This window comes from Scyliorhinus torazame, chromosome 5, assembly GCF_047496885.1.
Source record: "Scyliorhinus torazame isolate Kashiwa2021f chromosome 5, sScyTor2.1, whole genome shotgun sequence".
Classification (NCBI taxonomy): domain Eukaryota; kingdom Metazoa; phylum Chordata; class Chondrichthyes; order Carcharhiniformes; family Scyliorhinidae; genus Scyliorhinus; species Scyliorhinus torazame.
In genome coordinates, this window is record NC_092711.1 from 188,489,779 (window position 1) to 188,506,255 (window position 16,477).

General features: G+C 42.9%; 8 non-coding genes across 8 annotated transcripts; all 8 read left to right on the forward strand.

Moving 5' to 3' along the window:
* The first annotated feature begins 1,514 nt into the window (after positions 1 to 1,514).
* trnac-gca (transfer RNA cysteine (anticodon GCA)) lies at positions 1,515 to 1,586 on the forward strand. The gene has a single exon. It is a non-coding gene; the product is annotated as a tRNA-Cys (tRNA).
* A 1,909-nt stretch (positions 1,587 to 3,495) lies between these two features.
* Positions 3,496 to 3,567, forward strand: trnac-gca (transfer RNA cysteine (anticodon GCA)). The gene has a single exon. It is a non-coding gene; the product is annotated as a tRNA-Cys (tRNA).
* A 1,902-nt stretch (positions 3,568 to 5,469) lies between these two features.
* trnac-gca (transfer RNA cysteine (anticodon GCA)) lies at positions 5,470 to 5,541 on the forward strand. The gene has a single exon. It is a non-coding gene; the product is annotated as a tRNA-Cys (tRNA).
* Positions 5,542 to 7,450: 1,909 nt separating this feature from the next.
* trnac-gca (transfer RNA cysteine (anticodon GCA)) lies at positions 7,451 to 7,522 on the forward strand. The gene has a single exon. It is a non-coding gene; the product is annotated as a tRNA-Cys (tRNA).
* A 1,908-nt stretch (positions 7,523 to 9,430) lies between these two features.
* Positions 9,431 to 9,502, forward strand: trnac-gca (transfer RNA cysteine (anticodon GCA)). The gene has a single exon. It is a non-coding gene; the product is annotated as a tRNA-Cys (tRNA).
* Positions 9,503 to 11,411: 1,909 nt separating this feature from the next.
* Positions 11,412 to 11,483, forward strand: trnac-gca (transfer RNA cysteine (anticodon GCA)). The gene has a single exon. It is a non-coding gene; the product is annotated as a tRNA-Cys (tRNA).
* A 1,909-nt stretch (positions 11,484 to 13,392) lies between these two features.
* On the forward strand, positions 13,393 to 13,464 carry trnac-gca (transfer RNA cysteine (anticodon GCA)). Its single transcript has one exon. It is a non-coding gene; the product is annotated as a tRNA-Cys (tRNA).
* A 1,914-nt stretch (positions 13,465 to 15,378) lies between these two features.
* On the forward strand, positions 15,379 to 15,450 carry trnac-gca (transfer RNA cysteine (anticodon GCA)). Its single transcript has one exon. It is a non-coding gene; the product is annotated as a tRNA-Cys (tRNA).
* Positions 15,451 to 16,477: the final 1,027 nt, after the last annotated feature.

Below are 16,477 nucleotides of genomic sequence, written 5' to 3' on the forward strand. Positions count from 1 at the left end.
AGATTCCAAACAAACCTGTTGGACTTTAACCTGCTCTTGGAACACCTCTTACTGTTCTCACAAATAAAAGGCACAGCAACTTTATGAATGTCTTCACTGTTGAGTTCCATTATTTAATTGAAAAGCTCACTTTTGGGAATCCGACAACACCACCACGCAACTTGTGTTACCGAGCGACTTCTTTCCAATTGCTTGTCCGTCACGTTTGCAATTCAATTTGATTAATATATGTAACCGAATGTAAGTTCGAAATGATTGCACAAAGCGGGAAAATTTTTCCTCCAGGAAAAGATCCTGCGGAAAGTGGATCACAATGGCAGAAATGTAGTACATTGGTTAGGACTGATGCTTGGCAGGTTGGATTGCCGACTTGGTTCACTGTCCGTGTGGAGTTTGCAATGCACGTTCTCCCTGTGTCTGCGTGGGTTTCCATGATAATGTCCAAAAATGTTAGCTGGGGTTATTGGCATGGGAGTAGCTGTGGGCTTATATAAAGTACTCTTTCCGTGAGGCGGTGCAGACTCGATGGGCCTACGTGTGCACTGTAAAATCTATGATTCTGTGATAATGCTCGGAAGGCGTTCCAGCTTAGAAACGGAAAATGTGATTGCGTAAAATAACTTTCGCTCCCATTGCTTTCAAGGAGTTATAATACTGTGATAAGAAGCTGAATGCTCGGCCATCTCAGTGGGAAGAGCATGAGTGTTTCAATATCAGGGTTCACGTCGGGCGCAATTACTTTGAAACTTCACTGTTTTCCTGGGTGAACTCTCGCACTCAATTTCTCCGGCAGTGCCAATGCTCAACCCGAGTTCTTCTCCACTATGCTTTGTTAATATCCTAGTTTATTTGTGAAAACTGATTCCAAATGTAGATGAGGACTGATGTACATAGAATGATGACACTTCATCGTGGACTGATAGCTGCGGGCTCTCGTCCAAGGGGATCCAGACAATAACAATCCAATGGAAAAATCTAGGCGAGAGAAATCCAGAGCTCCCTCTCAATGTTTTCCAGGACGAAATGAATATGTTTCTTCATGTGTGAATTGTGTTCCTTTGCTCACCGAAGTGTGTATTCTCTTGATCAAAGGGGAAGGATTTGAGATCTTTCAGTGTGCGGCAGCAGTGATCTGCATGAACAAACAGAAAAGCAAAATATTCCCAGAGCAGTACGACCTGGTTCAAACAGAATGACATTTCCACATTCTATCCCTTTAGTTGTTCCATTGATATCTTATTCTGTTTTTCACCATCATCCCATTTGTTACTTAATCTCTTCTGCCGTCCATTCTTCCACAGTTTCCCTTTTGATCTTTCATCCTGATCTGCTGAATATTTCCAGTGCGTATCGAATGTAAAGTCAAGAGACATTGTGAAAAATGTGCATCTACGGGAATAAATTGAAGGTCGTCACCAATATATCGAACACACACTTTGGACTAAAGCAGACAGAATACAAAGCTCGATAAGTGGAATGAGGATTCATCGTATCATTGCTCTGAAACAGCTTGTGGGGGTATAGCTCAGTGGTAGAGCATTTGACTGCAAATCAAGAGGTCTCTGGTTCAAGTCCAGATGCCCCCTGTCCTCTTTGGCTGTCATTTCTCCTTCAGTGCAGCAGTTTAAAAAATTGCACCATAACTTTGCATGCAGACATGGTCTGGAGAACACTATGAGAAGTCATCGGCTGCTTGAACGTGAAGCCAATTCTGTTTTTCTTTATTTGTGTTAAATCCCCATTTGCTGCTGCTGCACTACGTCAGTGAAAACAGCTTCTTCCTATTTGATCTGTTGACCAGTCCCAAACCGCACATTCATAATTTTCAGCAGGTCCATTAAGTCCACCTTTTATACCACCCAATTTTTGGTGAATATTGGTCCATGCAATTCGTGAGATATACGTTTGAGCAGTATGCACGCCATCCCCGAGCGAGTGCATCACCAAAATGATGATGAAGGAGCTGCTCTCCGATAGCTGGAGATTCCAAACAAACCTGTTGGACTTTAACCTGCTGTTGGAACACCTCTTACTGTTCTCACCAATAAAAGGCACAGCAACATTATGAATGTCTTCCCTGTTGAGTTCCATTATTTAATTGAAAAGCTCACTTTTGGGAATCCGACAACACCACCACGCAACTTGTGTTACCGAGCGACTTCTTTCCAATTGCTTGTCCGTCACGTTTGCAATTCAATTTGATTAATATATGTAACCGAATGTAAGTTCGAAATGATTGCACAAAGCGGGAAAATTTTTCCTCCAGGAAAAGATCCTGCGGAAAGTGGATCACAATGGCAGAAATGTAGTACATTGGTTAGGACTGATGCTTGGCAGGTTGGATTGCCGACTTGGTTCACTGTCCGTGTGGAGTTTGCAATGCACGTTCTCCCTGTGTCTGCGTGGGTTTCCATGATAATGTCCAAAAATGTTAGCTGGGGTTATTGGCATGGGAGTAGCTGTGGGCTTATATAAAGTACTCTTTCCGTGAGGCGGTGCAGACTCGATGGGCCTACGTGTGCACTGTAAAATCTATGATTCTGTGATAATGCTCGGAAGGCGTTCCAGCTTAGAAACGGAAAATGTGATTGCGTAAAATAACTTTCGCTCCCATTGCTTTCAAGCAGTTATAATACTGTGATAAGAAGCTGAATGCTCGGCCATCTCAGTGGGAAGAGCATGAGTGTTTCAATATCAGGGTTCACGTCGGGCGCAATTACTTTGAAACTTCACTGTTTTCCTGGGTGAACTCTCGCACTCAATTTCTCCGGCAGTGCCAATGCTCAACCCGAGTTCTTCTCCACTATGCTTTGTTAATATCCTAGTTTATTTGTGAAAACTGATTCCAAATGTAGATGAGGACTGATGTACATAGAATGATGACACTTCATCGTGGACTGATAGCTGCGGGCTCTCGTCCAAGGGGATCCAGACAATAACAATCCAATGGAAAAATCTAGGCGAGAGAAATCCAGAACTCCCTCTCAATGTTTTCCAGGACGAAATGAATATGTTTCTTCATGTGTGAATTGTGTTCCTTTGCTCACCGAAGTGTGTATTCTCTTGATCAAAGGGCAAGGATTTGAGATCTTTCAGTGTGCGGCAGCAGTGATCTGCATGAACAAACAGAAAAGCAAAATATTCCCAGAGCAGTACGACCTGGTTCAAACAGAATGACATTTCCACATTCTATCCCTTTAGTTGTTCCATTGATATCTTATTCTGTTTTTCACCATCATCCCATTTGTTACTTAATCTCTTCTGCCGTCCATTCTTCCACAGTTTCCCTTTTGATCTTTCATCCTGATCTGCTGAATATTTCCAGTGCGTATCGAATGTAAAGTCAAGAGACATTGTGAAAAATGTGCATCTACGGGAATAAATTGAAGGTCGTCACCAATATATCGAACACACACTTTGGACTAAAGCAGACAGAATACAAAGCTCGATAAGTGGAATGAGGATTCATCGTATCATTGCTCTGAAACAGCTTGTGGGGGTATAGCTCAGTGGTAGAGCATTTGACTGCAGATCAAGAGGTCTCTGGTTCAAGTCCAGATGCCCCCTGTCCTCTTTGGCTGTCATTTCTCCTTCAGTGCAGCAGTTTAAAAAATTGCACCATAACTTTGCATGCAGACATGGTCTGGAGAACACTGTGAAAAGCTGCTTGAACGTGAAGCCGATTGTGTTTTTCTTTATTTGTGTTAAATCCCCATTTGCTGCTGCTGCACTACGTCAGTGAAAACAGCTTCTTCCTATTTGATCTGTTGACCAGTCCCAAACCGCACATTCATAATTTTCAGCAGGTCCATTAAGTCCACCTTTCATACCACCCAATTTTTGGTGAATATTGGTCCATGCAATTCGTGAGATATACGTTTGAGCAGTATGCACGCCATCCCCGAGCGAGTGCATCACCAAAATGATGATGAAGGAGCTGCTCTCCGATAGCTGGAGATTCCAAACAAACCTGTTGGACTTTAACCTGCTGTTGGAACACCTCTTACTGTTCTCACCAATAAAAGGCACAGCAACATTATGAATGTCTTCCCTGTTGAGTTCCATTATTTAATTGAAAAGCTCACTTTTGGGAATCCGACAACACCACCACGCAACCTGTGTTACCGAGCGACTTCTTTCCAATTGCTTGTCCGTCACGTTTGCAATTCAATTTGATTAATATATGTAACCGAATGTAAGTTCGAAGTGATTGCACAAAGCGGGAAAATTTTTCCTCCAGGAAAAGATCCTGCGGAAAGTGGATCACAATGGCAGAAATGTAGTACATTGGTTAGGACTGATGCTTGGCAGGTTGGATTGCCGACTTGGTTCACTGTCCGTGTGGAGTTTGCAATGCACGTTCTCCCTGTGTCTGCGTGGGTTTCCATGATAATGTCCAAAAATGTTAGCTGGGGTTATTGGCATGGGAGTAGCTGTGGGCTTATATAAAGTACTCTTTCCGTGAGGCGGTGCAGACTCGATGGGCCTACGTGTGCACTGTAAAATCTATGATTCTGTGATAATGCTCGGAAGGCGTTCCAGCTTAGAAACGGAAAATGTGATTGCGTAAAATAACTTTCGCTCCCATTGCTTTCAAGCAGTTATAATACTGTGATAAGAAGCTGAATGCTCGGCCATCTCAGTGGGAAGAGCATGAGTGTTTCAATATCAGGGTTCACGTCGGGCGCAATTACTTTGAAACTTCACTGTTTTCCTGGGTGAACTCTCGCACTCAATTTCTCCGGCAGTGCCAATGCTCAACCCGAGTTCTTCTCCACTATGCTTTGTTAATATCCTAGTTTATTTGTGAAAACTGATTCCAAATGTAGATGAGGACTGATGTACATAGAATGATGACACTTCATCGTGGACTGATAGCTGCGGGCTCTCGTCCAAGGGGATCCAGACAATAACAATCCAATGGAAAAATCTAGGCGAGAGAAATCCAGAACTCCCTCTCAATGTTTTCCAGGACGAAATGAATATGTTTCTTCATGTGTGAATTGTGTTCCTTTGCTCACCGAAGTGTGTATTCTCTTTATCAAAGGGGAAGGATTTGAGATCTTTCAGTGTGCGGCAGCAGTGATCTGCATGAACAAACAGAAAAGCAAAATATTCCCAGAGCAGTACGACCTGGTTCAAACAGAATGACATTTCCACATTCTATCCCTTTAGTTGTTCCATTGATATCTTATTCTGTTTTTCACCATCATCCCATTTGTTACTTAATCTCTTCTGCCGTCCATTCTTCCACAGTTTCCCTTTTGATCTTTCATCCTGATCTGCTGAATATTTCCAGTGCGTATCGAATGTAAAGTCAAGAGACATTGTGAAAAATGTGCATCTACGGGAATAAATTGAAGGTCGTCACCAATATATCGAACACACACTTTGGACTAAAGCAGACAGAATACAAAGCTCGATAAGTGGAATGAGGATTCATCGTATCATTGCTCTGAAACAGCTTGTGGGGGTATAGCTCAGTGGTAGAGCATTTGACTGCAGATCAAGAGGTCTCTGGTTCAAGTCCAGATGCCCCCTGTCCTCTTTGGCTGTCATTTCTCCTTCAGTGCAGCAGTTTAAAAAATTGCACCATAACTTTGCATGCAGACATGGTCTGGAGAACACTATGAGAAGTCATCGGCTGCTTGAACGTGAAGCCGATTCTGTTTTTCTTTATTTGTGTTAAATCCCCATTTGCTGCTGCTGCACTACGTCAGTGAAAACAGCTTCTTCCTATTTGATCTGTTGACCAGTCCCAAACCGCACATTCATAATTTTCAGCAGGTCCATTAAGTCCACCTTTTATACCACCCAATTTTTGGTGAATATTGGTCCATGCAATTCGTGAGATATACGTTTGAGCAGTATGCACGCCATCCCCGAGCGAGTGCATCACCAAAATGATGATGAAGGAGCTGCTCTCCGATAGCTGGAGATTCCAAACAAACCTGTTGGACTTTAACCTGCTGTTGGAACACCTCTTACTGTTCTCACCAATAAAAGGCACAGCAACATTATGAATGTCTTCCCTGTTGAGTTCCATTATTTAATTGAAAAGCTCACTTTTGGGAATCCGACAACACCACCACGCAACCTGTGTTACCGAGCGACTTCTTTCCAATTGCTTGTTCGTCACGTTTGCAATTCAATTTGATTAATATATGTAACCGAATGTAAGTTCGAAGTGATTGCACAAAGCGGGAAAATTTTTCCTCCAGGAAAAGATCCTGCGGAAAGTGGATCACAATGGCAGAAATGTAGTACATTGGTTAGGACTGATGCTTGGCAGGTTGGATTGCCGACTTGGTTCACTGTCCGTATGGAGTTTGCAATGCACGTTCTCCCTGTGTCTGCGTGGGTTTCCATGATAATGTCCAAAAATGTTAGCTGGGGTTATTGGCATGGGACTAGCTGTGGGCTTATATAAAGTACTCTTTCCGTGAGGCGGTGCAGACTCGATGGGCCTACGTGTGCACTGTAAAATCTATGATTCTGTGATAATGCTCGGAAGGCGTTCCAGCTTAGAAACGGAAAATGTGATTGCGTAAAATAACTTTCGCTCCCATTGCTTTCAAGCAGTTATAATACTGTGATAAGAAGCTGAATGCTCGGCCATCTCAGTGGGAAGAGCATGAGTGATTCAATATCAGGGTTCACGTCGGGCGCAATTACTTTGAAACTTCACTGTTTTCCTGGGTGAACTCTCGCACTCAATTTCTCCGGCAGTGCCAATGCTCAACCCGAGTTCTTCTCCACTATGCTTTGTTAATATCCTAGTTTATTTGTGAAAACTGATTCCAAATGTAGATGAGGACTGATGTACATAGAATGATGACACTTCATCGTGGACTGATAGCTGCGGGCTCTCGTCCAAGGGGATCCAGACAATAACAATCCAATGGAAAAATCTAGGCGAGAGAAATCCAGAACTCCCTCTCAATGTTTTCCAGGACGAAATGAATATGTTTCTTCATGTGTGAATTGTGTTCCTTTGCTCACCGAAGTGTGTATTCTCTTGATCAAAGGGCAAGGATTTGAGATCTTTCAGTGTGCGGCAGCAGTGATCTGCATGAACAAACAGAAAAGCAAAATATTCCCAGAGCAGTACGACCTGGTTCAAACAGAATGACATTTCCACATTCTATCCCTTTAGTTGTTCCATTGATATCTTATTCTGTTTTTCACCATCATCCCATTTGTTACTTAATCTCTTCTGCCGTCCATTCTTCCACAGTTTCCCTTTTGATCTTTCATCCTGATCTGCTGAATATTTCCAGTGCGTATCGAATGTAAAGTCAAGAGACATTGTGAAAAATGTGCATCTACGGGAATAAATTGAAGGTCGTCACCAATATATCGAACACACACTTTGGACTAAAGCAGACAGAATACAAAGCTCGATAAGTGGAATGAGGATTCATCGTATCATTGCTCTGGAACAGCTTGTGGGGGTATAGCTCAGTGGTAGAGCATTTGACTGCAGATCAAGAGGTCTCTGGTTCAAGTCCAGATGCCCCCTGTCCTCTTTGGCTGTCATTTCTCCTTCAGTGCAGCAGTTTAAAAAATTGCACCATAACTTTGCATGCAGACATGGTCTGGAGAACATGATGAGAAGTCATCGGCTGCTTGAACGTGAAGCTGATTCTGTTTTTCTTTATTTTGTTAAATCCCCATTTGCTGCTGCTGCACTACGTCAGTGAAAACAGCTTCTTCCTATTTGATCTGTTGACCAGTCCCAAACCGCACATTCATAATTTTCAGCAGGTCCATTAAGTCCACCTTTTATACCACCCAATTTTTGGTGAATATTGGTCTATGCAATTCGTGAGATATACGTTTGAGCAGTATGCACGCCATCCCCGAGCGAGTGCATCACCAAAATGATGATGAAGGAGCTGCTCTCCGATAGCTGGAGATTCCAAACAAACCTGTTGGACTTTAACCTGCTGTTGGAACACCTCTTACTGTTCTCACCAATAAAAGGCACAGCAACATTATGAATGTCTTCCCTGTTGAGTTCCATTATTTAATTGAAAAGCTCACTTTTGGGAATCCGACAACACCACCACGCAACCTGTGTTACCGAGCGACTTCTTTCCAATTGCTTGTCCGTCACGTTTGCAATTCAATTTGATTAATATATGTAACCGAATGTAAGTTCGAAGTGATTGCACAAAGCGGGAAAATTTTTCCTCCAGGAAAAGATCCTGCCGAAAGTGGATCACAATGGCAGAAACGTAGTACATTGGTTAGGACTGATGCTTGGCAGGTTGGATTGCCGACTTGGTTCACTGTCCGTGTGGAGTTTGCAATGCACGTTCTCCCTGTGTCTGCATGGGTTTCCATGATAATGTCCAAAAATGTTAGCTGGGGTTATTGGCATGGGAGTAGCTGTGGGCTTATATAAAGTACTCTTTCCGTGAGGCGGTGCAGACTCGATGGGCCTACGTGTGCACTGTAAAATCTATGATTCTGTGATAATGCTCGGAAGGCGTTCCAGCTTAGAAACGGAAAATGTGATTGCGTAAAATAACTTTCGCTCCCATTGCTTTCAAGCAGTTATAATACTGTGATAAGAAGCTGAATGCTCGGCCATCTCAGTGGGAAGAGCATGAGTGTTTCAATATCAGGGTTCACGTCGGGCGCAATTACTTTGAAACTTCACTGTTTTCCTGGGTGAACTCTCGCACTCAATTTCTCCGGCAGTGCCAATGCTCAACCCGAGTTCTTCTCCACTATGCTTTGTTAATATCCTAGTTTATTTGTGAAAACTGATTCCAAATGTAGATGAGGACTGATGTACATAGAATGATGACACTTCATCGTGGACTGATAGCTGCGGGCTCTCGTCCAAGGGGATCCAGACAATAACAATCCAATGGAAAAATCTAGGCGAGAGAAATCCAGAACTCCCTCTCAATGTTTTCCAGGACGAAATGAATATGTTTCTTCATGTGTGAATTGTGTTCCTTTGCTCACCGAAGTGTGTATTCTCTTTATCAAAGGGGAAGGATTTGAGATCTTTCAGTGTGCGGCAGCAGTGATCTGCATGAACAAACAGAAAAGCAAAATATTCCCAGAGCAGTACGACCTGGTTCAAACAGAATGACATTTCCACATTCTATCCCTTTAGTTGTTCCATTGATATCTTATTCTGTTTTTCACCATCATCCCATTTGTTACTTAATCTCTTCTGCCGTCCATTCTTCCACAGTTTCCCTTTTGATCTTTCATCCTGATCTGCTGAATATTTCCAGTGCGTATCGAATGTAAAGTCAAGAGACATTGTGAAAAATGTGCATCTACGGGAATAAATTGAAGGTCGTCACCAATATATCGAACACACACTTTGGACTAAAGCAGACAGAATACAAAGCTCGATAAGTGGAATGAGGATTCATCGTATCATTGCTCTGAAACAGCTTGTGGGGGTATAGCTCAGTGGTAGAGCGTTTGACTGCAGATCAAGAGGTCTCTGGTTCAAGTCCAGATGCCCCCTGTCCTCTTTGGCTGTCATTTCTCCTTCAGTGCAGCAGTTTAGAAAATTCTCACCACAACTTTGCATGCAGACATGGTCTGGAGAACACGATGAGAAGTCATCGGCTGCTTGAACGTGAAGCCGATTCTGTTTTTCTTTATTTTGTTAAATCCCCATTTGCTGCTGCTGCACTACGTCAGTGAAAACAGCTTCTTCCTATTTGATCTGTTGACCTGTCCCAAACCGCACATTCATAATTTTCAGTAGGTCCATTAAGTCCACCTTTTATACCACCCAATTTTTGGTGAATATTGGTCCATGCAATTCGTGGGATATACGTTTGAGCAGTATGCACGCCATCCCCGAGCGAGTGCATCACCAAAAAAATGATGAAGGAGCTGCTCTCCGATAGCTGGAGATTCCAAACAAACCTGTTGGACTTTAACCTGCTGTTGGAACACCTCTTACTGTTCTCACAAATAAAAGGCACAGCAACTTTATGAATGTCTTCACTGTTGAGTTCCATTATTTAATTGAAAAGCTCACTTTTGGGAATCCGACAACACCACCACGCAACTTGTGTTACCGAGCGACTTCTTTCCAATTGCTTGTCCGTCACGTTTGCAATTCAATTTGATTAACATATGTAACCGAATGTAAGTTCGAAATGATTGCACAAAGCGGGAAAATTTTTCCTCCAGGAAAAGATCCTGCCGAAAGTGGATCACAATGGCAGAAACGTAGTACATTGGTTAGGACTGATGCTTGGCAGGTTGGATTGCCGACTTGGTTCACTGTCCGTGTGGAGTTTGCAATGCACGTTCTCCCTGTGTCTGCGTGGGTTTCCATGATAATGTCCAAAAATGTTAGCTGGGGTTATTGGCATGGGAGTAGCTGTGGGCTTATATAAAGTACTCTTTCCGTGAGGCGGTGCAGACTCGATGGGCCTACGTGTGCACTGTAAAATCTATGATTCTGTGATAATGCTCGGAAGGCGTTCCAGCTTAGAAACGGAAAATGTGATTGCGTAAAATAACTTTCGCTCCCATTGCTTTCAAGCAGTTATAATACTGTGATAAGAAGCTGAATGCTCGGCCATCTCAGTGGGAAGAGCATGAGTGTTTCAATATCAGGGTTCACGTCGGGCGCAATTACTTTGAAACTTCACTGTTTTCCTGGGTGAACTCTCGCACTCAATTTCTCCGGCAGTGCCAATGCTCAACCCGAGTTCTTCTCCACTATGCTTTGTTAATATCCTAGTTTATTTGTGAAAACTGATTCCAAATGTAGATGAGGACTGATGTACATAGAATGATGACACTTCATCGTGGACTGATAGCTGCGGGCTCTCGTCCAAGGGGATCCAGACAATAACAATCCAATGGAAAAATCTAGGCGAGAGAAATCCAGAACTCCCTCTCAATGTTTTCCAGGACGAAATGAATATGTTTCTTCATGTGTGAATTGTGTTCCTTTGCTCACCGAAGTGTGTATTCTCTTTATCAAAGGGGAAGGATTTGAGATCTTTCCGTGTGCGGCAGCAGTGATCTGCATGAACAAACAGAAAAGCAAAATATTCCCAGAGCAGTACGACCTGGTTCAAACAGAATGACATTTCCACATTCTATCCCTTTAGTTGTTCCATTGATATCTTATTCTGTTTTTCACCATCATCCCATTTGTTACTTAATCTCTTCTGCCGTCCATTCTTCCACAGTTTCACTTTTGATCTTTCATCCTGATCTGCTGAACATTTCCAGTGCGTATCGAATGTAAAGTCAAGAGACATTGTGAAAAATGTGCATCTACGGGAATAAATTGAAGGTCGTCACCAATATATCGAACACACACTTTGGACTAAAGCAGACAGAATACAAAGCTCGATAAGTGGAATGAGGATTCATCGTATCATTGCTCTGAAACAGCTTGTGGGGGTATAGCTCAGTGGTAGAGCATTTGACTGCAGATCAAGAGGTCTCTGGTTCAAGTCCAGATGCCCCCTGTCCTCTTTGGCTGTCATTTCTCCTTCAGTGCAGCAGTTTAGAAAATTCTCACCACAACTTTGCATGCAGACATGGTCTGGAGAACACGATGAGAAGTCATCGGCTGCTTGAACGTGAAGCCTATTCTGTTTTTCTTTATTTTGTTAAATCCCCATTTGCTGCTGCTGCACTACGTCAGTGAAAACAGCTTCTTCCTATTTGATCTGTTGACCTGTCCCAAACCGCACATTCATAATTTTCAGCAGGTCCATTAAGTCCACCTTTTATACCACCCAATTTTTGGTGAATATTGGTCCATGCAATTCGTGGGATATACGTTTGAGCAGTATGCACGCCATCCCCGAGCGAGTGCATCACCAAAAAAATGATGAAGTAGCTGCTCTCCGATAGCTGGAGATTCCAAACAAACCTGTTGGACTTTAACCTGCTGTTGGAACACCTCTTACTGTTCTCACAAATAAAAGGCACAGCAACTTTATGAATGTCTTCACTGTTGAGTTCCATTATTTAATTGAAAAGCTCACTTTTGGGAATCCGACAACACCACCACGCAACTTGTGTTACCGAGCGACTTCTTTCCAATTGCTTGTCCGTCACGTTTGCAATTCAATTTGATTAATATATGTAACCGAATGTAAGTTCGAAATGATTGCACAAAGCGGGAAAATTTTTCCTCCAGGAAAAGATCCTGCGGAAAGTGGATCACAATGGCAGAAATGTAGTACATTGGTTAGGACTGATGCTTGGCAGGTTGGATTGCCGACTTGGTTCACTGTCCGTGTGGAGTTTGCAATGCACGTTCTCCCTGTGTCTGCGTGGGTTTCCATGATAATGTCCAAAAATGTTAGCTGGGGTTATTGGCATGGGAGTAGCTGTGGGCTTATATAAAGTACTCTTTCCGTGAGGCGGTGCAGACTCGATGGGCCTACGTGTGCACTGTAAAATCTATGATTCTGTGATAATGCTCGGAAGGCGTTCCAGCTTAGAAACGGAAAATGTGATTGCGTAAAATAACTTTCGCTCCCATTGCTTTCAAGCAGTTATAATACTGTGATAAGAAGCTGAATGCTCGGCCATCTCAGTCGGAAGAGCATGAGTGTTTCAATATCAGGGTTCACGTCGGGCGCAATTACTTTGAAACTTCACTGTTTTCCTGGGTGAACTCTCGCACTCAATTTCTCCGGCAGTGCCAATGCTCAACCCGAGTTCTTCTCCACTATGCTTTGTTAATATCCTAGTTTATTTGTGAAAACTGATTCCAAATGTAGATGAGGACTGATGTACATAGAATGATGACACTTCATCGTGGACTGATAGCTGCGGGCTCTCGTCCAAGGGGATCCAGACAATAACAATCCAATGGAAAAATCTAGGCGAGAGAAATCCAGAACTCCCTCTCAATGTTTTCCAGGACGAAATGAATATGTTTCTTCATGTGTGAATTGTGTTCCTTTGCTCACCGAAGTGTGTATTCTCTTGATCAAAGGGCAAGGATTTGAGATCTTTCAGTGTGCGGCAGCAGTGATCTGCATGAACAAACAGAAAAGCAAAATATTCCCAGAGCAGTACGACCTGGTTCAAACAGAATGACATTTCCACATTCTATCCCTTTAGTTGTTCCATTGATATCTTATTCTGTTTTTCACCATCATCCCATTTGTTACTTAATCTCTTCTGCCGTCCATTCTTCCACAGTTTCCCTTTTGATCTTTCATCCTGATCTGCTGAATATTTCCAGTGCGTATCGAATGTAAAGTCAAGAGACATTGTGAAAAATGTGCATCTACGGGAATAAATTGAAGGTCGTCACCAATATATCGAACACACACTTTGGACTAAAGCAGACAGAATACAAAGCTCGATAAGTGGAATGAGGATTCATCGTATCATTGCTCTGAAACAGCTTGTGGGGGTATAGCTCAGTGGTAGAGCATTTGACTGCAGATCAAGAGGTCTCTGGTTCAAGTCCAGATGCCCCCTCCCCTGTCCTCTTTGGCTGTCATTTCTCCTTCAGTGCAGCAGTTTAAAAAATTGCACCATAACTTTGCATGCAGACATGGTCTGGAGAACACTATGAGAAGTCATCGGCTGCTTGAACGTGAAGCCGATTGTGTTTTTCTTTATTTGTGTTAAATCCCCATTTGCTGCTGCTGCACTACGTCAGTGAAAACAGCTTCTTCCTATTTGATCTGTTGACCAGTCCCAAACCGCACATTCATAATTTTCAGCAGGTCCATTAAGTCCACCTTTTATACCACCCAATTTTTGGTGAATATTGGTCCATGCAATTCGTGAGATATACGTTTGAGCAGTATGCACGCCATCCCCGAGCGAGTGCATCACCAAAATGATGATGAAGGAGCTGCTCTCCGATAGCTGGAGATTCCAAACAAACCTGTTGGACTTTAACCTGCTGTTGGAACACCTCTTACTGTTCTCACCAATAAAAGGCACAGCAACATTATGAATGTCTTCCCTGTTGAGTTCCATTATTTAATTGAAAAGCTCACTTTTGGGAATCCGACAACACCACCACGCAACCTGTGTTACCGAGCGACTTCTTTCCAATTGCTTGTCCGTCACGTTTGCAATTCAATTTGATTAATATATGTAACCGAATGTAAGTTCGAAGTGATTGCACAAAGCGGGAAAATTTTTCCTCCAGGAAAAGATCCTGCGGAAAGTGGATCACAATGGCAGAAATGTAGTACATTGGTTAGGACTGATGCTTGGCAGGTTGGATTGCCGACTTGGTTCACTGTCCGTGTGGAGTTTGCAATGCACGTTCTCCCTGTGTCTGCGTGGGTTTCCATGATAATGTCCAAAAATGTTAGCTGGGGTTATTGGCATGGGAGTAGCTGTGGGCTTATATAAAGTACTCTTTCCGTGAGGCGGTGCAGACTCGATGGGCCTACGTGTGCACTGTAAAATCTATGATTCTGTGATAATGCTCGGAAGGCGTTCCAGCTTAGAAACGGAAAATGTGATTGCGTAAAATAACTTTCGCTCCCATTGCTTTCAAGCAGTTATAATACGGTGATAAGAAGCTGAATGCTCGGCCATCTCAGTGGGAAGAGCATGAGTGTTTCAATATCAGGGTTCACGTCGGGCGCAATTACTTTGAAACTTCACTGTTTTCCTGGGTGAACTCTCGCACTCAATTTCTCCGGCAGTGCCAATGCTCAACCCGAGTTCTTCTCCACTATGCTTTGTTAATATCCTAGTTTATTTGTGAAAACTGATTCCAAATGTAGATGAGGACTGATGTACATAGAATGATGACACTTCATCGTGGACTGATAGCTGCGGGCTCTCGTCCAAGGGGATCCAGACAATAACAATCCAATGGAAAAATCTAGGCGAGAGAAATCCAGAACTCCCTCTCAATGTTTTCCAGGACGAAATGAATATGTTTCTTCATGTGTGAATTGTGTTCCTTTGCTCACCGAAGTGTGTATTCTCTTTATCAAAGGGGAAGGATTTGAGATCTTTCAGTGTGCAGCAGCAGTGATCTGCATGAACAAACAGAAAAGCAAAATATTCCCAGAGCAGTACGACCTGGTTCAAACAGAATGACATTTCCACATTCTATCCCTTTAGTTGTTCCATTGATATCTTATTCTGTTTTTCACCATCATCCCATTTGTTACTTAATCTCTTCTGCCGTCCATTCTTCCACAGTTTCCCTTTTGATCTTTCATCCTGATCTGCTGAATATTTCCAGTGCGTATCGAATGTAAAGTCAAGAGACATTGTGAAAAATGTGCATCTACGGGAATAAATTGAAGGTCGTCACCAATATATCGAACACACACTTTGGACTAAAGCAGACAGAATACAAAGCTCGATAAGTGGAATGAGGATTCATCGTATCATTGCTCTGAAACAGCTTGTGGGGGTATAGCTCAGTGGTAGAGCATTTGACTGCAGATCAAGAGGTCTCTGGTTCAAGTCCAGATGCCCCCTGTCCTCTTTGGCTGTCATTTCTCCTTCAGTGCAGCAGTTTAAAAAATTGCACCATAACTTTGCATGCAGACATGGTCTGGAGAACACTATGAGAAGTCATCGGCTGCTTGAACGTGAAGCCGATTCTGTTTTTCTTTATTTGTGTTAAATCCCCATTTGCTGCTGCTGCACTACGTCAGTGAAAACAGCTTCTTCCTATTTGATCTGTTGACCAGTCCCAAACCGCACATTCATAATTTTCAGCAGGTCCATTAAGTCCACCTTTTATACCACCCAATTTTTGGTGAATATTGGTCCATGCAATTCGTGAGATATACGTTTGAGCAGTATGCACGCCATCCCCGAGCGAGTGCATCACCAAAATGATGATGAAGGAGCTGCTCTCCGATAGCTGGAGATTCCAAACAAACCTGTTGGACTTTAACCTGCTGTTGGAACACCTCTTACTGTTCTCACCAATAAAAGGCACAGCAACATTATGAATGTCTTCCCTGTTGAGTTCCATTATTTAATTGAAAAGCTCACTTTTGGGAATCCGACAACACCACCACGCAACCTGTGTTACCGAGCGACTTCTTTCCAATTGCTTGTCCGTCACGTTTGCAATTCAATTTGATTAATATATGTAACCGAATGTAAGTTCGAAGTGATTGCACAAAGCGGGAAAATTTTTCCTCCAGGAAAAGATCCTGCGGAAAGTGGATCACAATGGCAGAAATGTAGTACATTGGTTAGGACTGATGCTTGGCAGGTTGGATTGCCGACTTGGTTCACTGTCCGTGTGGAGTTTGCAATGCACGTTCTCCCTGTGTCTGCGTGGGTTTCCATGATAATGTCCAAAAATGTTAGCTGGGGTTATTGGCATGGGAGTAGCTGTGGGCTTATATAAAGTACTCTTTCCGTGAGGCGGTGCAGACTCGATGGGCCTACGTGTGCACTGTAAAATCTATGATTCTGTGATAATGCTCGGAAGGCGTTCCAGCTTAGAAACGGAAAATGTGATTGCGTAAAATAACTTTCGCTCCCA